At 36.7% G+C, this 22,866-nt stretch overlaps 1 protein-coding gene across 3 annotated transcripts in view; it reads right to left on the bottom strand.

Moving 5' to 3' along the window:
- CADM1 (cell adhesion molecule 1) overlaps nucleotides 1-22,866 on the bottom strand; it is a 338,763-nt gene that overhangs the window by 192,122 nt on the left and 123,775 nt on the right. The gene's annotated exons all lie outside the window — the stretch shown is intronic.

Raw genomic sequence — 22,866 nt, 5'->3', positions numbered from 1 at the left:
GTTAAATACTGCAGCCAACCGGCTAAGAGCATTAATCATGTAGCGGAGAAGATAAAGAAGCCTTTCTTTGGAAATAAAATAATACACCTGCTACTTTGACATTTGTATAAGTCACATATCCAAAAGCTGGCGCTGATATCATATTTGTTATTGAAGACACTTAAGAGCAGTGAGGTACAGTAAGTACAACTACAATACAACTGAGCCACCTAAAAACAACGTGCACTTCTGCTGACTTTGTTGGCTGCATCCTAACCAAAAATGCACAGTGAAATTAAATTATACTGCCGATAAGAGTTTTATGTTCCTCGGCATAGATGAAATGAAGCATTTGCCAAAACCTGCTAGCACTGCTTACGTGATTATTAATGAAAACAGGGCCTGTACATGAACAGCATCAAATGGGTTACTCGAGACAGTGACCGGGAAAACTATATACACACACGTTCCGATGAAATCCTAGAATTAAATGCTGACACCCAAAAGGCATGCAGGTTAAGCGACTGCGGCAGATGAAAATATATCAAAGCCAGATACATTTCCTGTTGAAAATTCCTTACATTCCATGACTAAATCCTAACGGCCACAAGCAGCATTGCAATCTCCGATCGTGCTGATGCACAGAAAGGAAACTGTACTCGTGCGGTCGTGCTGTCAGCAGAACCCCTAGACAGAACACAGTTGCAGTCTTAAGGCAAAATAGAAGTGTCTGGAAGGCAATTCACATGTTTTCACACAAGGAGTGACAACTGTGACCTTCAGCCCCTTCTAAAGGTTCTTCTGCCTTAAAATCTTACTAGGTTCTTGTAGCCTACTCATAAAATACAGCAAGAATTTTATTTTATGTTTTTTAAGATTTTCATTGAACACTACAATGAAACTGTCTTGATACACTCGTGGTCTTCATGGCAATCACTATTTACTGACTACAAAGGTACTCAAACTGTGCCTTCAGGGTATTCAAACTGTGTTTTGTTGTTTTGTGTTTTTTTTGTTTTTTTTTTTGAGACGGAGTCTCGCTCTGTCGCCCAGGCTGGAGAGCAGTGGCCAGATCTCAGCTCACTGCAAGCTCCACCTCCCGGGTTCATGCCATTCTCCTGCCTCAGCCTCCCGAGTAGCTGGGACTACAGGCCCCCGCCACCTAGCCCGACTAGTTTTTTGTATTTTTAGTAGAGACGGGGTTTCACCGTGTTAGCCAGGATGGTCTCGATCTCCTGACCTCGTGATCCACCCGTCTCGGCCTCCCAAAGTGCTGGGATTACAGGCTTGAGCCACCGCACCCCGGCCCCAAACTGTGTTTTAAACTATCATTTACATTTTGACTAAGAACCCCCAAAACATTCTATAATGTCTATATGTAATTAATGATAGCCTATTTCTTGATCTCAAATTCTGCAAGAGCGGAGTAGAGAAAGAGGTTGCTAAAGAAATGGAAAACAAAAACTACCCTGAAGCAAAACAACCACTCAGACAACAAACAACATTGAATCACCATCAATATCTAGTGCTTGTCTGTGAAATCTCATTAGCGAATCATCCTTTATAAACTAGAGCTACTGACAGGATTCAGGACATGCAGAGCTGGGTACCTGGCAATTCTCTTGCCAGAAAGAAGTCAGTAGGATTATAACGAAGTATTATCGGAGTTGCAGTTAATCTATAGTCCATAAAGGAAATCAGAATGCATAACTCAGATTCTAGCTATGACTATCCAGCTCTCACTTGAAACATTTTAAGAGTCCCACAGTAGATCCAGCACTGTGACTGCTGGATAAAATTGAGTGACCTGTATTTTGTTGAAGTTGACCCTGAATGGTGTATACAAGCCAGTATTTATGACTGCTTACGATTCTTCACCATATTTTGCATGTGACTGAGAAGAAAGCACTTCTAAGAGCCAAATTTATTTCAAGGAAAATTCATACTACGTCTTCAGATTGCGCATATGTCTGGGCATATGCATACCCCCAATACACCCGTGCATGCCAAAAACACTGCCCCAAATCACACACCCAAACCTTATCTTTTTTTTTTTTTTTTTTTTTTTTTTTTTGGAGACAGGGTCTTACTCTGTACCCCAGGCTGGAGTACAGTGGCACAATCATGCCTCACTGCAGCCTCGACCTTCCGGGCACAAGTGATTCTCTCAACTCACCTGCCCGAGTAGCTGGGACACAAGTGTGCACCACCACACCCGGGTATTTTTTTTTTTATTTTTGGTAGAGATAGAGTCTCTTTCTGTTGCCCAGGCTGATCTCAAACTCCTGGGCTCAAGTGATCCTCCCGCCTTGGCCTCTCAAAGTGCTGGGATTACAGGTGAGAGCCACAGCACCCAGGCCCTAAACCTTATTTTTCCATATTCTGAATAATTTTAAACTCTGTTGAGTTTGGGTACAGGTAGTTTGTTTCATTTAAATACTGGAGTAATATTATTCAAAAACAAGTCCTAACAGTGGCTTGTAATAAACTTTTCACCGAGGTTAATGATGCCTACATCTACAGAATATTGATGAGACAGAATTGCCTAAGAAGCACTTAGCATAAAATAAAATGAAATCAAACCAAGTACCAAAACACAGTCAATTTCCTTTTTCCTATCTTATACCACTGAGAGTTAACTAGATTAGCCATTGGAATGTTGATTCTCAAAAAAATGTCCCTTGGTATCAGAAAACTGACAGTTTGTATTTTACTTTTTAAACCCGACAAGGCATCCTGTTTTCTATCTTATCTTCAAGAGAAAAGGCAGCTAAGGATAATTTCCACAGGCCTCAAGAGCATTGAGACCTAGTCAACAAAACTAGTTTTAATTAACAGATAAGTTTGCAGTTTAAGGCAAGAAATTTACTTAAAACTGTTTTAGGGAAAAGCCTGGAGAATAATAGTATAAAGAGATTATTAGAGAGGTTTTTTTTTAGTATCTCTATTATACAGTCTTCCATATCGAGGCAAATCTTGGCAGAGACAGATGGCCTAAGCCTCTATTTAACAATGAATGATTAAAAGCAAAGGAAAAAAGGCAAGATACTATTTAATCCTTCTTCACAAACAAACATCAATAAAGCAATGAGGTTATTGAGTATTTTTATGCTTATAACCCCAAAGGAAGTACCCCTCACTAATTAAATGTGTACCGGTAACATCATTACTTTTACAAATCCAATGTACATACTAATTCTATTAGAAGTCTACCTAGAAAATGTGTTCAGTTGTTTCTTCGTTCAATAGTCAAGCACCTACTAGGTGCTAGGTGACAGGAATACAGAGCAAAGCTGTTGTCATCTGCTAAGGAATCTGAACTTCATGTTTATCTCATTCACCAATTTCAAGTCCCTACCAACAGAAAAATCACAGATTCGCCCAATCCAGATCAATCTTCCATTAAGAATCAATCTTATAAGCCAAGCGGCTCAGGCTCTTTAGCCTCTTGTCACTATACTCTAAGTTCCTTTGGCCCCACTGAGTGAACCTGGCACCAGTTCCATGACCAGCAGGACGTGGCATAGCTAGTGCCAAAATACCACAAGCATTCAAGCACCAGTGACCTTAAATCGAGGTCATTATTACCATCTCCTACCGTTTTTTTGACAGTTGGCTGCTGTTCTCTGAATGTCAGAATCCTCTAAATTCTACTGCATCATTCAACGTGTGGAACAAGGGTGATTAGGGGTGCTCCAGGTAATGTCTTTTCAATATTAAAGAAAATAGTTCCTTCTCTTCTTGTAAGAAATGGGTTAATGATTCAGAAACTCTGCACAGTGATAGATGTGTTTGTTTGCCCACTCCATTTTAGGCTAATTTTCCATTTTAAGCAGCAATCTGGATGACTAAGTTAAGAATAATAGAAAGAATAAGATGAACGCATACAAAAGCACAATTGAGAAGGCTTAAGATAAACAGAAATTTGTTTCCTTAGATTCAAGGTCCACTGATCATTGCATCAGTTCAACTAGGAAGGCTGAAGAATGCCTTCATTCACTAATGGGAAAGGGTAAGATTCTTGGACTATTTTAGTGTTTCATTGGGGCCTGAATCAAATGACCTTGGGATCGTATGTTCTTATAATTTTAAATACAGTCATACACCACATAACAACTTTCAGTCAACAACGTACAGCTTATACAACAGTGATCCCGTAAGATTATAATGCCATATTTTTACTGGACATTTTCTGTTTAGATATGTTTAGATCACAAATACCACTGTGTTACAATTGCTTACTGTATTCATTACGGTTACACGCTGTACAGGTCTGTAGCCTAAGAGCAATGAGCTGTAGCATACAGCCTAGGTGTGTCATAGGCGATACCATTCAGGTTTGTGTAAATCCACTCTATGATTTTTGCATTATGATGAAATTGCCTAACAACGCATTTCTCAGAACATATTCCCATCGTTAAGCAACACGTGACTGTATATCTGTGATCTTTCTCAGTGAAATTTCAGGCATGTTCATTCTTATTCTGTCTGGCAATGAGTGTGTCTCAGTTTCAAAACCTACAGTTCTTGAATTATTTGCTTCTATAAATCTCTTTTCTAAGGCCAAGTTCTTTCAAATGTGTTCCTAACATTTACATTTATGCCCATCCTTAAGTCTCCTTTACACTTGAAACCCTCCCAATTAACACTCTCTCCTATCCTTTTTCCACTTTTTTGTTTTTCCTTTTTAAGTAATCACTTGCTTAAATCAACTCCTTCCCTGTATTCGCAATGGAAACAACTGGACTTGGTCTTGTAGAAGCACACGTCTATCATGGCCATAAATATCACCATTTAAAAAGTCTTCATGCATTTTCTATAGTGGGGGAAACTATAAAGCACTAGGAAGAAAAAAAAAAAACGTTTTGTTTAACTTGTTTCACTCTGGTCATATTATAGTTGTGACAGCATATTGGTATCTATGATACTTCTTCAGTCCTGTCACTGTCAGTCAGTACTAACACTTAAGTTATTGACAGCTTCACCTCTCCAATTTTATTTCACATTTGGCACATTATCACTCTCTACTCTCGAAAAATTTTAAACAGCTTCACAAAGCAATCAATTAATATACCACATACATAATAAATGTAAAAGTAGTAAAATGAACAATTCAGAACTTATTAATGTTGGCATGTACCTCATTTAAAAACAGTTGCATTCGCATTTACTTAGCTATATCTGGCTTTTCATTTGATAAAGAGAACATAATATTAAAAATTATATTCTTTATCCATATTCACCTATAGCTATTTGTAGATGTTTATGGAAAAACGTGACAGGCTTAATGAAGCAATGATGATGCCCATTCCCTCTGTAGAAAATGCCCTGATGTAAAGGGCACTCTGCAGAGTCATCCTGGTGGACTTCTCTAGTGTACCCCCCGCCATGCATGGCTAGTCCCACCAGCGGAGTCACATATTCACCACAAGTGGACTGGGTTTGGTCCCAAGCCTCTTTACTCCAACTGTATTAATCAAATGGGATGGGAACAGATTATTCCGTATAAATCCATGAAATACGAGTGTAAACAGAAAGTGATTCACTGTTTCTATCAAAATTAAGCAGAATGTTTGAATGGACTTCATCAAGATGAGTCATTTAAAAATACTAAAGCTGATGTAGGTTAGATAACTGAGAAGTTGTGGGGAAATTTAGTAAAAATCTAGGAGGATTCCGTATTTAGATTGTTTCTTAATATCTTTAAATTACCATGCCAATTTAGAGAGACAGAGATTGAAAATCATAGAGATTAGCATTGTGGGTATTGTTTATACAAGGAAGATGTCAGGAAATTTTAACTAGGCCTTGACCTGATATCAAATGTTGGCAAATAAAAAAAGAAAAATACCTGTATATAGATGTAACATTAATATGAAAAGTAGAAGGTGTGTATTTATAATTTGTTATGACTTTTTTGATTAATCAACTACTAGCATCAATAAACCAGACAAGAAGACTTCTACAATAACTTTTTAATTACCTCATATATTAGCTAAGGTGTTCTGAGTGCGGCAAAAAATTCTTTGTTTAAACCCCAAATATATAAATATTTTCAGAAAATCAAACAAACAAAAAAGCTGAAAGGCCCACATTGCTAATCTTGCTTAAACTAAGACTCAATTTTTAGGATAAGAGCATTTAGAAATTCAGGATCATTAACATCGGAAGATTTTACCCAAGTGTCCCACACAGTCACAATTAACACTGGGGCAGTTGTCTACTGATTGGGCATTTGTGGGAACACAGAATAGGTTTTATATATGAGGGCCACTGCCATAAACTGCCAAGATTAATCTGCCCACTGTGTGGTAATATTTTCACTCAAATTAATGGCTCCTTTTTGCCAGGACACATTTATTTCTGTCACTCGGGTCACATGTTATCATCCAGCCTTCCACCGATAGCACTGGCATTTACTATACTCTGCTCTGACCATATAATGCATGCACATTTGGAATCATCAGAAGCAAACATCACATTTCTCCGCAGCACAAAAACAGGTGAACACAAAGACTTGCTAAGCAAATTGCCTGTCTCAGTGCCTCCTTGATAGGAAAAGTCAGGAACCTACTTAAATATTTATTTTTAATTCCTCTGGCTAAGATTCTGACATGCAAAAATACAAAATGCATAGCTTTTTAGTGTCAAGTGATATCCAAAGCAACAGGCAGTGCATTTTACACATAGGTCATCTGTACAGGATTTTGTAAGGTTGTAAAGAGGGTTAGTCTTCTAGTACCTGGGAGTTCATATCCCCTCGGAGATCCTGAAAGGTCTCTTTGTATATGCAGAGAGTTGCTAATATTTTCCTTTCTTCTACTCATCACACAACATGCAAAGAAATACGTCATTTTGTTTCCAAATCTGTGTGATGTAAAAAATGGCATTAGAGAAAGAAAGGAAGAGAAATAGCATCCCAAGGATACATTTGTGTTCAAATTTCTTAGAACATGTATTTCCTCCAAACAGGTCAAGGCAATTTACAAAAACAAAACCAAAAACTTGAGTAATACAGAGGAAATTTGATGTATATGACTTGAGTTACTCAAAGTCAGAGTAAGTCAACACCAAAAAACAGAACAAAAAAGGCCTAAATTACCTTTACCCCTAAAGTAATCTTTCTACATTATTTCACTAGGAATTAATGTGAAATAGTCTGAAAAGTGCTGAGCACATTTAAACAATTTTATGTGTGGTCAATTCTTCCTTTGAGTATCCTAACATCTTGTCAAGTTGGAATTTAAAATATTTCAGACTTTGGGATAGGCCATGCAATGTTACCCAGACATGCTGAACAAAACAAAACTCTTAATAGCTTTTGTAAAGCCGGGTGCAGTGGCCATGTGCCAGCGGTTCCGCTACTCCAGAGGCTGAGGCAGGAGGACAGCATGAGCCCAGGAGTTCGAGGCTGCAGTGAGCTATGACTGCGCCTGTGAATAGCCACCACAATTCAGCCTGGGCCACATAGCAAGGCCCCATCTCTAAAAATAATCATTATATATGTAAGAATTTCCAAGACTTCTATTTTGTATGATATCCTAAATGTTAGAGATTAAAAAACAAACAAGGCGTGCTGGTTAGACAACCCATTTTCTCTGAGAAAGGTACCCAATGCCCACATGGAATTAGTCTTTGTACAAAGAAGTTTTTTCCATTTGCTTAACCTATGAAGGATGAACCTATACATCAAATCAAGAGTTCTCTTTAACACGTGCTTTTTAAGTGTTCGTTTACATTTTCTTTTTATTCTAATTATTAAAATAATGCATATTCATTATAGAAAATGAAACAGAAAATAATAAAGGAGTAACGAGAATATGAATCCCACTGCCCAGTCAACCACTGTTAGCATTTTGTTGCATTTCTTCCACGTTTTTCTTTTCTGTATACTTTTAGCATACTTATATGCATATAAATTTTATATATTTTAACATGATTTTAAGAAATTATTCAGTAGTCTTCTGATTTCACTTTCTGTAGTTTAATAAATTTTAATCAATTCTCTGGAAATGCTTAGAATTTCTTAGAAAAAAAAACAGTAAGGTTATCTCCAGAAGTAGATACTTTATATATCCAAATTCAAGTTTAAGTGAATCCTGAATATAAGATGATCTCTCATTTTCCATATGAGATGATTTCCTCAAAAAATAAGTTTTTTTTTTTTTTTAACAACTTGTTTACATTAACTTTTAAGACTGAGATTGAAATGGTTAAATGTCTAGGTATAGTATTTCCTTCATTTAGTCGTATGCACATTCAAAATCACATGGCATATTATAGAGCATATTTAATTTAGAAAAGCTCCTTGTTTTCTTTCCTCTCACATTTCATTAAGAACTCCCCAGGCACAAAAATGTCTTTATTATCACCAGATTCTTTTTTTTTTTTTTTTTTTTTTTTTTTACTTTCCTGAGCAAATCGTCTTCCCTTCCAGATTGTATGAGATATAGCACTTTTTAAAATTCATGTATGGCACAGTTATCACAAGTACCAATTTGCTAAATAGCAGGACAGTTTGTCATAGATCCTGCAGGGGTATAATTGTGATCTCCATAGCAATGACACTTGTGGTGTTGCTTTATCTGTTCTTAAAAAGGGTTGTTTACAATAATGCGCAACACTTGTAGTTGTGAGGTCATGCCCAGATTACTAAATTTGTGTTAAATTTCTTTCTTCTTTTTAAATCTGATTTTACCACTAACTTCTTCAAGCACCATAAGCAAACATTCATGAAAGCCATTTTGATGTTCAAAATAAAGTACTGTAATTGAAAGATCAGTCAGTAATATGAGAGCCTTTGTAAGAACCTGAATATATATAATGACTTCTTTTTTGAATGATAATGTTCTGTGAGGAAAATCCTAATATTAGGGGCACATACAGTAACAAGAACACCTGAATAGCCCATAATAATTTTCCTTGTAGCGTATTTTTTTTCCTATCCATCCCTTGGTTAACATGACTCTAAGACTAAAAGCACTACTACAACAACTATATTTGTGGTTAAATAAATCTGAATAATAACTTCTAGTACAGTACTGTCCAACAGAAGTTTCTGCAATGTCAGGAATGCTCTATATCTATGCTGTCCAATATGATAGCCACTAGCCACATGTGGCTATTGAGCACTTGTCATGCATCTTGTACTACTAAGGAACTGAACTTTTATTTATTTATTTTTTTTTTTTATTTTTTTTATTCTTTTTTTTTTTTGAGACGGAGTCTTGCTCTTCCGCCCAGGCTGGAGTGCAGTGGCCGGATCTCAGCTCACTACAAGCTCCGCCTCCCGGGTTTACGCCATTCTCCTGCCTCAGCCTCCCGAGTAGCTGGGACTACAGGCGCCCGCCACCTCGCCCGGCTAGTTTTTTGTATTTTTAGTAGAGACGGGGTTTCAACGTGTTAGCCAGGATGGTCTCGATCTCCTGACCTCGTGATCCGCCCGTCTCGGCCTCCCAAAGTGCTGGGATTACAGGCTTGAGCCACCGCGCCCGGCCAGGAACTGAACTTTTAATTAACTTTAAATTGAAATAGCCAAGGTGGCTAGTGGCTACTGGCTACCGTACTAAATTGTAGTGTGGTTCTAGAGGGGAAGAGGTCCTCTTAGTCCTTACAGTTCCCCAGTGCCTAGCAGAGTGAAAAAAATCTTAAAAAAAAAAAAAAGTAAGCATAGGTAAGCAACAACACTTTGTTAGGTGAATCCTAAAAAGGGAAGTCTCTTTCCCTTAATAAAGGCATCAGGGATTCACTGTAAGCAGCAGATTGTTCTAGGTACAGGAAAACTAAAAGCAGCAGATTGTCCTAGGTACAGGAAAACTAAAATGCCCCTAATAACCCAATCTCACTGCAAAGATGCCACTAAAAGAAAGCTAATTTCCACGGCACCTTCTTTGCATATATTTCCAAGGGCACCTTCATATATTTCTTATGGCACCTTCTTTGAAACCTTCGGGCAAATGTGAGAAACACTAAGAAAGCTGTAATTTTATGTTTAAACTCTCCTAGGATTCTGTGGGAGTGGTTAATCGGTTGTTCAGAGCGAGTAATATGAACTGGGCATATAAGATTTTATAATCCTATTTGTCTTAAAAAGCCTGGCAGAGAGTATTGTTTAACTTAACAAAACATAGTCACAGTTTTATTTTTCAATTAAATTTTAAAGCCGGGAAGAAAACTCTCTCTCAGATGTTTAGAGAAAGAATAGCTAACAAATTATAAAGTAAATTAAAATATAAAAGTATAATCCCACATAAAATTCTGAATAAATTTAAAGGCATATTGGCATCCTGGAATCTCTGTAACAAGTAGATTTGCAATCACCTAACATTAACAACAGAAATAAAATTCAACCACCTCACTCATATGAAATTTCTCAATTCATTAATATCTTTACAGGTTTTACCTGTCCACAGCTTTGGTTAGGCTGAAAAAACAGCACCGTGTCTGATCAGGCTTCTGACTCTAATATTAACGGAAGGGAGAGGCAAAAGCAAAAATTGAGCTACAATACATAATTCTGAAATGCTGCCACGGAAAAAAAGACTTAGCACTTTTTCCTTTCATTTCCATTTTCTTTGCAACAAATCTGTCCTTTAAGACTAAGATGTTAAGATATGACTTATCCTTGCTGAAGCCATCTCCTTATAAATGCAGATCTCCCAACAGGCTTCATAGCCCTGATCTCTTCCTTCAAGTTGCTCCTGATTCAAGCTGATAATTTTGCTCTCTTTAAGCCAGTGAAACTAAATAAGTTCTTGACACTTCAAAAAGAATTACGGGAAGAAAAATTCTCTCTCCAGACAAGTACAGGTAAGGTTCTAATCTATTGATGGGTAAAGTGTTCCTTATATTACCATGGAGCTGCCTAGAGGGGTAAGAAAGAGATCAGAGCAGAGGTATGGCTCTGGTCCTTAACCACAAACTGCACAAGTTATAAGGAGAAAGCTTCAGGTTCACAGAACACTATAACTTGTGGCCGCTGATATACACCGAATGTTTGTATCCGCCCAAAATTCATGTTGAAGTCCTAAGCCCTGACGAGCAGGTATTTGGAGTCAGGCCCTTTGCAGGAAATTGGGGTTAGATGAGGTCATAAGGGTGAGGCCCTCATGATGGCATTAGTGCCCTTAAAAAAAGAGCCATCAGAGAGTTTGCTGTGTCTTCCCCTTTCACATGTGCATGTCCAAAGAAGAGGTCACGCAAACAGCCAAGAGAAGAGTCTCAGAATCAAACCAATCTTTCCAAGGCCTTCATCTTGGATGTTCCAGCCTCCAGACTTTGAGAAATACAGTTCCATTGTTTAAGCCACCCACACTATGGTATTTTGATATGGCAGCCCAAGCAGACTAATACAGCTGCACTATCTGGACAGAGGAATACAACCTGAGTTTTATAGTTACCCACCTTGATCCCTATATATCGACCTCTGAAAGAAGTCAGAGGCACCCACACCCACAGTGAAGACTGAATGTCACTACAACTCAGCTATTAAAGAATTCAGCATTAACTACCAACAATTTAACCTACATTTAAAACTAATGAAGACTTCTATTTCTCACCAAAATGAAGTTAACAGGGACAAGAGTTACTGTCCTGCCTGAACAATAACAATTATAAAAAAGGAGAGACGGGTGTAAAATAAAAGAAGCAATACTTCATCGCCAATAGACCCATATTTCAAGCAATGTTAAAGAAAGTTATTAGGCAGAAGGAAAATAATAGAAATATAGGTTGACAGGGAGGAATAAAGTGCACCCAAAAAATGCACTTTATATATAGAAAATATATAAGACTTTTCTGTTATTATTTAAAAGATATTTTAAATTATTTTTAATTTTTAAAAGATAAATGGAATAAACAATAATAACGTATTGTGGGGTTTATAGCATATGCATAAAAGTAAAATGTTTGACAAAAGTAGCAGAAAGGCTGAGAGAGGAAAATAAAAGTACACAGTCATAAGGCTCTTAGACTACATATAAAGTGGTATAACATCATTTGCATAGACTTTGATAAGTTACAGATACATACTATAAGCTCTAAAACAACCATTAAAACAAAGAATTACAACTGATAAACCAACAGAGGAGATAAACTGGAATAATAAACAATACTCAACACAAAATAAGAAAGAAAAAGAAGGAAAGGAGAACAAAGAGCAGATGATACAAATAAAAAAGAAATAGTAAGATAATTTAAAAATTAATCATGGCAGTAAGAACATTAATAGTAAATGATCTAAACACCCAATTAAAAGGCAGAGATTGTCAGATTGGATTTATTTATTTATTTATTTATTTATTTATTTATTTATTTATTTGAGACAGGGTCTCCCTGTTGCCCAGGCTGGAGTGCAGTGGTACGATCTGGGCTCACTATAAGCTCCGCCTCCCGGGTTCAAGTCATTCTCCTTCCTCAGCCTCCCGAGTAGCTGGGACTACAGGTGCCCACCACCACACCCGGCCAATGGATTTTTTTTAAGACCCAACTACATACTTATAATAAGAAAATCACTTTAAACATAAAGACTAACAGGTTAAAAGTAAAATAATGAGAAAAGATACATGGCATCAACACTAAAACCTAGTGTAAATGCTTCACTTAAGCATATATCTTGTACCTTTTTCATCTGACAGCATCATACCTAAAACCTTGGCAATAAGTTCATGTGATAATGGTTAAGAAGAGTATGAAAAATGCTCATTTGAAGTTTACTTTTACATCTTTTACAAAATCAGCAGTGAAGGTATAATTCATTGCTACAAATATCCCCTAGTAGGATCATATAATATATTCTTCAGAGAATTCAATGCCAAAAAAAGTCTGCATTCCATGCAAATTCATGTGCTTTCTTTAATCAGATAAGTATTCTATGAGCCAAAGTTTTCCCTTTATGTCTTGGCTAACAAACAGAAAGCTCAAAGCCAGACTAAATTAACAGAATTCTCACTTCCTTCTTCTAATCATTTTTGACCTTTCCTAAAATTATTTTTCTTACATTGTACTTTTGGAAGCAACTTTGAATTCTTTCTTTTTAAGAGTGTGCTTTATAACAGAAAAAATACCAGGAATCAGATTGAATAGTCGCTCCTCCACTTATAAGATGTGTGACCTAAATCACAGAGGTCAAATAATTGACCTAAAGTTCCATTTTGCACCATAAATTGAGAGTATCTTAGCCTCCCCCTCAAGAACATTGATAAAAATGTGAAAGTTTGCAAATTTAACATAAAACAAAGCTAATATTCAATGAATGTAGAAGATTATCAAAATTAATGTGGTTACATTTTTAACCAAAGTCTGATCTTACGATATAGTCATTTTCAGGCTAATTAACTTCTTTTTCACCTATTATCAATACAAATCAATTAAAAGTTAAATGTTCTGATATAGATCTATAGTCTATTCTAACAGAGAGAAGCGATAAAATGACCAGCTAGAGTCAAATTTTAGAACTCTGATTGCAGAAACAAGAACAAGGAAAACACTGGAACTCTCAGGTGAGCATGGATGAAAGAAGGCATAACCTAAACCAGGCCTAGATCTGCAGAAGTATTAAAGATGGGCCCCAAAGGCTTGTGAATTCAGGTATGCACTTGTTACTCCTTTGATTGTCAATTAACATTTCTGCATAAGAGGAAAGAAAAGGAACAAGGGTACAAGGACATAAATTGCTCTGATATTTTATCAAATGCAGAGTTGCCCTTAAGCAAATCTACTCCAGTACCAGGCATTCTGCTCAAAGCAAGGGGGGTGGGGGGGCGGGGAGGTTCTCTCTCTGGCCTCAGGCAGAGCCTTAGTTGCGAGGTTCACCTGTATTTTAGCATTCCAAGTGGTCAAAGATAACTGCAGCCTGGCTTTCACAGAAGTGAAATAACTAGTCTTTTCTATCAGATGCACAGAGCAACGAGTTAAACAAGAAAAGAATTCAGATTGTACACAGGTGGCTCATCAAGAATATCGTCAATCTTGGCCAGGCGCAGTGGCTCATGCCTGTAATCCCAGCACTTTGGGAGGCTGAGGCAGGTGGATTACTTGAGGTCAGGAGCTCTAGACCAGCCTGGCCAACGTGGCGAAACACCATCTCTTCTAAAAATAAAAAAATTAGCGAGGTGTGGTGGTGAACCCCTGTAGTCTCAGCTACTCAGGAGACTGAGGCATGAGAATTGCATGAACCTGGGAGGCAGAGGTTGCAGTGACCGAGATCATGCCACTGCACTCCAGCCTGGGTGACACAGGAAGACTCTGTCTCAAAAAAAAAAAAAAGAAAAAAGAAAAAAGAATGGACAATGAACAAAGAAAACAGGGTTTCTAAGAAGAAAACGGAGGTTCCATTTAAGTTTTTTTTTTTTTTTTTTGAGACGGAGTCTTGCTCTGTCACCCAGGCTGGAGTGCAGTGACCGGATCTCAGCTCACTGCAAGCTCCGCCTTCCCGGGTTTACGCCATTCTCCTGCCTCAGCCTCCCGAGTAGCTGGGACTACAGGCGCCCGCCACCTCGCCCGGCTAGTTTTTTGCATTTAGTAGAGACAGGGTTTCACCGTGTTAGCCAGGATGGTCTCGATCTCCTGACCTCGTGATCCGCCCGTCTCGGCCGCCCAAAGTGCAGGGATTACAGGCTTGAGCCACCGCGCCCGGCCCCATTTAAGTATCTATAACACAAAATAGTTCATAAAAAATAGATCGGTGGTTCTCATCCTTTGGTGAGTATCAGAATCACCTGTGGAACTTGTTAAAAATGCAGATGCCAAGCTTTACCTCCCAGAAACTACATTACGTGTGTATGATGTATCCCTATTTCAGAATCTCCAATGTTGGTGTCAGGATTTTTCACATGCATGAATGAAAACACAAATGCATGATTTTAAGTGAAAGCTATGTAGTCTTGAATTTGAATGGGAAGAGTCAAAATGGAGTCCTTATACATTTTATCTTTAAGACAACAGCAATACGTTTCCTGGTTCTGTACGCTAAAAAGATCTAAAAATGTGACCTACCCAGTAGGAATAAGCATACCCCAGGGACCAGAGTACAGTTTCTAAATCACACTTCCCACCAAAAGAAATGAGCTTCTAGGAGAAATAGCTGATTCCACGTCTGAGGCAAGAACAAAACAAAATAAAAAACTTTCTAAGATCAGCCTGGAATATCTTCTCACAATCAGAAAAAGATATTAGCAAAGGTTCTGGGATCACAATAAAAGAGTCTTCCACTGGCCAAAAGCAGGATAATTTGAATATCAATAAGAATAATAACTGAATGGATTGAAGCATAAGTATGTTTAATCCTATACATTCAAAATAACACTAAAGCAAAAGAAAACTTTCATAATTACCTTTGAAGGGTGCTGAGAACCAACTAATTATTGTGAAAATCAGTAAATAAAGATAAAGAATCAATCATTTGTCTTGCCATTCTATATATACTGCACCTTAAGTTAAATAAGGGGAAGCTTCTCCGTATGAAGGAATGGCAGAATAAGATCCTCACCATTTTGCGGCCCTCACTAAAAGAATAAATCTACACAATGATCTTCAAATGGTTACTGACACCACATGCATACAAAAAGGTACACTATGAAGTATTCTTGCCCTTTATACTCTCCCATCCCCGCAAAAAAGAAAAGTAAGCTTGAATGTGATAGACTTATTTGACTAACAAGAAATCAAAAAATTTTTAAAAAGCATGTTAAACAACATCAGGAAGACGTAATAAGCAAAATCAGACTGTGGGCAATTATGGGACAAGCAGTCCAGTTTCTGAAACTTCAAGGGAGAAAAAAGGGATGAAGAAGCTATAGGTTAAAAAAAACTTGGCATGCTAATCAAGTAGTTATAACCCATGGACTTTATTTGACTCTTGATTCAACAAATAAAAAATTTTTTTCAAAGTAATAATAATATAAGGCAATTATAGAATTTTAATACTGACTGGATATTGTTGGTATGAAAGTATTTAGGTAAGAAAATATTGTGGTTATCTTTTTTAAAAAGAATCCCTGTCTTTTAGAGATATATACCGAAATCTTTATGGAAAGATAATACAATGTCTATAATTTCCTTTAAAATGACCCATGGCAGGGCGAGTAGGTGAGATTGCAGGTGAAATAACCTTGGTCATGAGTCAATAATTGTTGAAGTTGAGTGATAAGAACATGATATTCAATACACTATGCCCTCTGCTTTTGTATGTTTGACATTTTCAACAATAAGAAGTTTTTAAAATGTCAAAAGCAAAAACAAACAAAAAATGCAAAACTATGGCATTAAAGTTCAAATCTTGGTTATCACTGGGGAGGAAGGAAGAGTAGTAATTTTGAGAGGCCATGAGGAAGACTTCCGAGGTGCTGCTGGCAAAGTTCTGGACCTCAGTAATGGTTACTCAGGTGTTCATTTTGTGACAATTTACTGAGCTGTACATTTACACTATGTGTACCTCCCTGGTGTTATACTTCAACTAAAAAATAGTTAAGAGTAGACTACTATTCATCAATATGAACAAAAAGATGTATTTGCTAGGATGACAGTATTTAATACTTTTTAATGTATAATACTTACATAGTGTTTAAGAAATGTATGGACATTAACCAAATGGAATAAAACAATGTGTTGTTAAAGGTGGAGTCTCTAATTATATTGGAACCAATCCTCAAACACAGACCCATGACAGAATCAAGATATATTACACTTAGGGAGTATGCTAATAATGATAATAATATTAATAGCAAATACTTATGAAGTACCTATCATATGCCACTTGAGTTAAAAGGTGGTTATAATTTCTCTTAATAAGTCTCTTGAATAAGCTATAAATACTCAACTTTGGCTTACAATATTAAATTCACATTTGCTGGTATGCTGTCCAGCATATATTTATTGGTATATTGAACAGCACAAACATGGAATAACAATTCTTTCTATTTAATTATTAAAGGTGGTTGTTATAATTATTAAATAATAAATAAATTGTAAGTTTGCTATACTTTCTCTTTCCAGATAGCAAATTTATAATTTATTTTGAAAAAACAAAAGTGAGTTGAGAAGACATGTTGCTTGGTGGTTACTAATAATATCTCTGGTGTCAGTCAGGATTTGAATCCTGGTTCATCTACAAGCTATGAGACAGTAAGCAAGTACTTAATCTTTCTGTGCTTCAGGTTTCAAATTTGTAAATGGGGAAATAGTGCTATAAGCTCTGGTTACCATGAGGATTAAATGAGATGGAACTCTTAGCTTAATGCCTGGCAAACAATATCTGCACATTAATGTTAATTACTATATATTTATTATTTTTATAATATAAAAGGATAGCCACCTGCAATATCTCCCTTGGTAGCATTTCAAGATAGTCCTCTAAAAGAAATATGATGAGAAAATTTTTAAAAATTAGAGGATGTTTCTATATGGTTTCTACAACAAATGAAAATTTCAAATACAGGGAGAAAACAAATAAAAATAGAGAGAGGTATGGCATAGCACAAACAGAGGGTTAAGAATTTAGAAAGCCAAGATACAAAAAAAGCTAAAATCAAAACATAATTGCTAAATGGTTTCAAGTTGAAAAAATAAAACTGCTTCTAAAGACTTGAAAGTTTACATATCAAAGCAGGTTTAGAAGAAATTATTCAATAGTCATAAAGCACTGATTGACAGAATCATGTCATGTGGTACAAAAACCCATGGGAAACCTACCTGAACCAGAGATCCATGAAAAGTACATTAAGCTCTTCTCTGAAGCAGGTACCACTTACCTGAGTACAAAGAAATAGTGCCAGACACCGGGGATTCTGTCAAGTAATTCCACAGGACACTGGTGGCCTTGGTCTCTCTCTGAGTCTCCATAGCTTCTCAGAGCCCACAGGACTTTTAAGGTACTTAAATATGTGGTATATTTTGACAACAGCATGTTTTATAAGTCATTTGTCATCAGCAAACTTTAGACAAGGTTAATGAAAGTTCTGTCACTTTAATGTCTAGCCGGCTTTAAATTACAAATGTCATGCGCCATGACTAAAGAAAGGGCACCGCAATAATACCATAAACCATCATCTCCAGGGACATACAGGTAATTGCATAGCTCATTAAAAAACTGTTTTAATTATTAATTGACCGTGTCAGAGTTGTCCTTTGAAGTCAATTTTAATTTTTTTTTTCCTTGCAAGCATTATGATTTCAAGCTGACCTACAGAACTTTGTGTATCACCTAAAACATTGGCAAGGGTGGTTAAGAAGAAAGCTCTCCAATACTTGAAATTATTCTCAAGTCACTTGCAAATAATTTGCTTACTGGGAGGAAGGAAACAGCAGAACACTTCTGAGAGGTCCGGTGTGTTCTAATCACCTCAGAGAGAAAAACCACAGGGCCAAAAATAAATGAATAAATAAAAATGCCCAGGAGTTAGAGCAAGTACGCATCTTTTTGTTAAATTTTCTTTCATGATGATGCAAAACAAGGACTAAAAATGTTTGCAAGAAACCACAAGGTGATCTGATCAGAGCTTAGCTAAAATTACAAATCTGACAATGAATAAAATTTCCTACTTAATAAATAATTCTAGAAATAAGCTGATAATAATCGCCAAAGCTCAGCAGCCATTGAAAATGGGCAACAGTAATAACTCATACACCTCGATCTATCTTTAAGTTCCACTATTCAAGAACGAAACTAGTATTCTCACTTTATTTCTTTCTGAATAAATCTAGAAAATACTTTATATATAAGAATATGTCCACTCTTGCAAAAGATGCCAGTGGCAAGCTTCAGTGTGAAACAGACAAGTATCCATAGTGTCAGAAGACAGAGTTGCCACTGATTTATTAGCAAATCGAACCTTTGCTTTAATCTGTATCTGATAAATTAACCCAGTCCGTCATGAACACCATTTCAAAAAGACACTGCCAACCTTAAGTTTGAATGATTCATTGTACTGTAAATATTTGAGGTGATTATGTCTGGCAGCAAGTGTCTGAAACAAGAACCCTCTTGCAACACAACCTAAAAATCAACGGACAATGTATGAGACAGTTAGGGTGCAGTAATGAAGCTGACCTCAGACTATTTCCATCAATACGAGCACTGACAGCAAGTTTGTTCACCAAGTTTTCAGGGCCAACAACTTACAATTCAAACCTGGGATCAATTTATGGACTCTGCTGTTGTTAATGACCACGCAGGGAGAGTAATACCAGAAAACTGACAGCATCCTCAGGATGAACAGATCATTTCCCAGAATGTGAAAATGAGATAAGTCAATTCCACCGCCTTGTCTGCACCTTGAGAATTAAACAGCAACTACCAACTGATATCAGAAATTACTCTCATTGGAGGTTGAACACCTGATTCTCCTTTGCCACATCAAGCAGAGACTGACAGATAAAAGAATGACAGGAAAATTCATTCCGTCCACGTTTCCTGCACTATGGAAAACTGCACGGATACAGAGCAAACCATCAAAGAAGTGTAAGTAAATAAGTACATAAACAAATAAATAAGAAAACAAAAATACAGTAAGAAAGGAAACTCTACAGAATAGGGGTCAGCAAACTAAGGCCTGTGATCAAAATCCAGTTCACCATGTGCTTTTGTAGAGACTGGAAGCTAGGAATAGTATTTGCCAATGGTTGAAAAATTCTTAACAATATATCACAACACCCGAAAAATACATAAAATTCAAATTTTAGTGTCCATAAATAAAGTTTTATTGGAACACAGCCATGCTCATTCGTTTACATATTGTCTACAGCAGCTTTCACACTACAACATCAGAGCTAAGTAGTTGTGAAAGAGACCGTATGGCCCACAAAACCTAACATATTTACTACCTTGCCCTTTACAGAAAAAGTTTGCCAATCTCTGCTATAATAGAATGAGACCTAAATTCCTAACCTTTGATGTCACATTAAGTGAGCTAGCCCCGGCTTCACCCCTTCAAGCAATCCTGATATTTAACAATTTGAAGAGTTTCCCATAATAGGAGATTTCACAATAAATGATAAATGCCTACAGCTAGAGGATGTAGCATGAGTGCTTGCAAACTGATTATAAAGTTTTGTCTCTGGTATACACATATAAGTGCAATGCAATGTATAATATTCTAATTAAATTGAAGAATGGCTGCACAAGCCATGTCTCTATTAGCCAGGTCTTATTTAATTTAGCAGCAGTAATGAATGCTGAATCAGGTTAGGGCTGTTAAGATTATCTGGCTTTGCCAATCTACTAAAATTAGGATAATAAAACTGAAGATATGTAATACTGAAGACATTTAAAAAGAAAACTCATTTATCTTCAATTAAAATATCCACAATACTGACAATAAACTTATTACTCTTCCCCATAGAAAGGTTGGGTTGAGGAAAACAGCACATTAAAAAGAAATCCAGTCCAGCATGGGGACAATGGAGTTACATTTTAGAAGACCAAATATAGTCTGATTTTCTTGTGATACCAACATTTTACACATTTGTGTAAAAAAGCAACAGGGAAAATAAAGAAGCTCAAAATAGTCACTAACTGACAAAGCACTGCACTAGATTTTTCGACTTCAATAAAGCTAAGCCCCTTACATTGAACAGCCAAGGGGTGGTGATTGTGTTTCTTGATATGAGCAAAACCCTGCGTTATGAAGACACGTTAAATTGTTTACTTGTTTGAGTCACTGGGAGGAACTACGTGGTCATGCTTCTGGTCAACTTCGTTTTTTGATAGTAAAAATGAGATTATGACTTATTTCATTCTGCAGATTTTATGAGTTTATTGACATAAACACAGAAAAACAAAAACTCCCTACAGAAATGGTATCAATCATCTAGGTATGTTATAAAATACAGTATCTTTAATAATATTTGTTTTAGCCACCAATTAATTTTATGAGGTAATAGTAAAACTGCAGCCTCTTCCTCCCCCTTCAGTATAGACTATATAATAAAAATCAACAGATATAGGTCAGATCAATGGAGTGAAATAAACTATTTGAAGTCAGTTCTGAAAACGTACTAGTTCCGGTCCTCAAAAGACATTGTATTCCTAGGGTTTACAGCCCCTTCGCGTTTAAAACCAGAGCGTCCAGATGCTATACTCAGAAAGGAAGAAATACAGTTCCTCTATTTCCTTATTTCCATAATTTCAAAGATGTAAAGTGAATTTGCAATATAAGTCAAACAGGAAACCAAGAAAAATATAATCGGGGGAAAGAAAAGAAGTATAAAATGGTCAGTTGGCAGCCAAAGAGAACTTACACAAAACTGCACTTACACTAGCTCTGATTTTGAACTCAAGCAATTCTCAGCCCTCACATGCCAGTCCTGATTATTCTCTTAAAAGTGCTACTGTGTGCTATCTTCAAAATATTAAACCATCCATCAGTGTAAGTGATCCCATTAAACAATCTCTGGGTACGCTATCCAGCTGAATGAAAATGAAACCCTAATGATTATCTGAGATGGAAACCAAGTGATTTAAGGGGAAATAGAAAATGTTTTCTGAATTTATCAAAAGGCAAACAATATTTTTACAACTTTTTCTATTCTCTACCACCAAAATAAATAAATTGATTAAGCAAACATTAGGCCCTCTTTCAACTTTTAAATACTAGGATATTAGTATTAAAAGACTATGGCTGTCGATGCCCTCTTTCATTTTTTAGTAATAGTTAAAGAGGAGACAGTGAGAACACCATAATTAGAGGTAATCAAGCAACAGTTAGATGATCATATGTGTAGGCTGCAAATGAAACTCAGGCACTCATTTTGGATGAGAATCAAATCATCTCCAGGTTTTATCTCTGATGATTTAGGTTACATAAAATGAAAAACAACTGCAGAGAGAGAAGCTACCTCTAACTTAAATAAGAAGCTTAATATTTGTCTAAACTCTTAATTAGCGATACTTTTTAAAAATCCAAAACAAACATATTCCTCTCAATAGTGCGAAGAGGCTCCCTTTCATACAAACCTTAAAAAGAAGGTGGTAACAGGCCAGGCAAGGTGGCTCACGCCTGAATCCCACTTTGGGATTCCGAGGCGGGTGGATCACAAGGTCAGGAGTTTGAGACCAGCCTGGCCAAGATGGTAAAACCCCCATCTCTACTAAAAATACAAAAAAATTAGGTGGGCACGGTGGCGGCCACCTGTAATCCCAGCTCGGGAGGCTGAGGCAGGAGAATCCCTTGAACCTAGGGGGTGGAGGTTGTAGTGAGATCGTGCCACTGCACTCTAGCCTGGGCAACAGAGTGAGACTCCATCTCAAAAAAAAAAAAAAAAAAAAAAGAAGGTGGTAACGACAACTTTCAAGACCATGCAAAATGCAATTCCAGAAGAAAATGACAAACCGTAAATACCATTCAGTGTCAACTCTATTCTAACCACAGAGGAGTAACAACAGGAAAGCAGACAGTAATGCACAAGGTTAACCCACTAATTACTGGGAGTCCACAACATATAGCAAAAACAGTACAAGCTTTGAAATCAGATAAACCTAGATTCATAGCTCAGCTCTAATTTTTACTAAACTATTTGACCTTGGGAAAGTCATTTAGCCTTTCTGAGCCTCACTTTCCTTATGTATAAAATGGAGACATCTTCTCATTTCGTTGTTATAGGGATTAACAGAGAAACCACAGGTAAACTATTGAAAGCAATATTTGACACACTAAATACATGAATCTTATTCCCTCCCCTCCACAATTAAACAAATAGTGACTGAACGTGAGAATGTGCAAGGCTACGCTAGGGCACCATTCCTCAAGTGTGATGCATGACATGACTTTAAGTGGTACACAAATAAAAATTTATAAGTTCTAATAATAGGATTTTTTTTATTTTATTTTATTTATTTATTTTTTTTGAGACAGAAGTCTTGCTCTGTCACCTATGTTTGAGTGCAGTAGCCCG

This window comes from Rhinopithecus roxellana, chromosome 15, assembly GCF_007565055.1.
Source record: "Rhinopithecus roxellana isolate Shanxi Qingling chromosome 15, ASM756505v1, whole genome shotgun sequence".
Classification (NCBI taxonomy): Eukaryota; Metazoa; Chordata; class Mammalia; order Primates; family Cercopithecidae; genus Rhinopithecus; species Rhinopithecus roxellana.
Note: the sequence above shows the minus strand (reverse complement) of the source record. Positions and strands in the feature narration are given on the sequence as shown.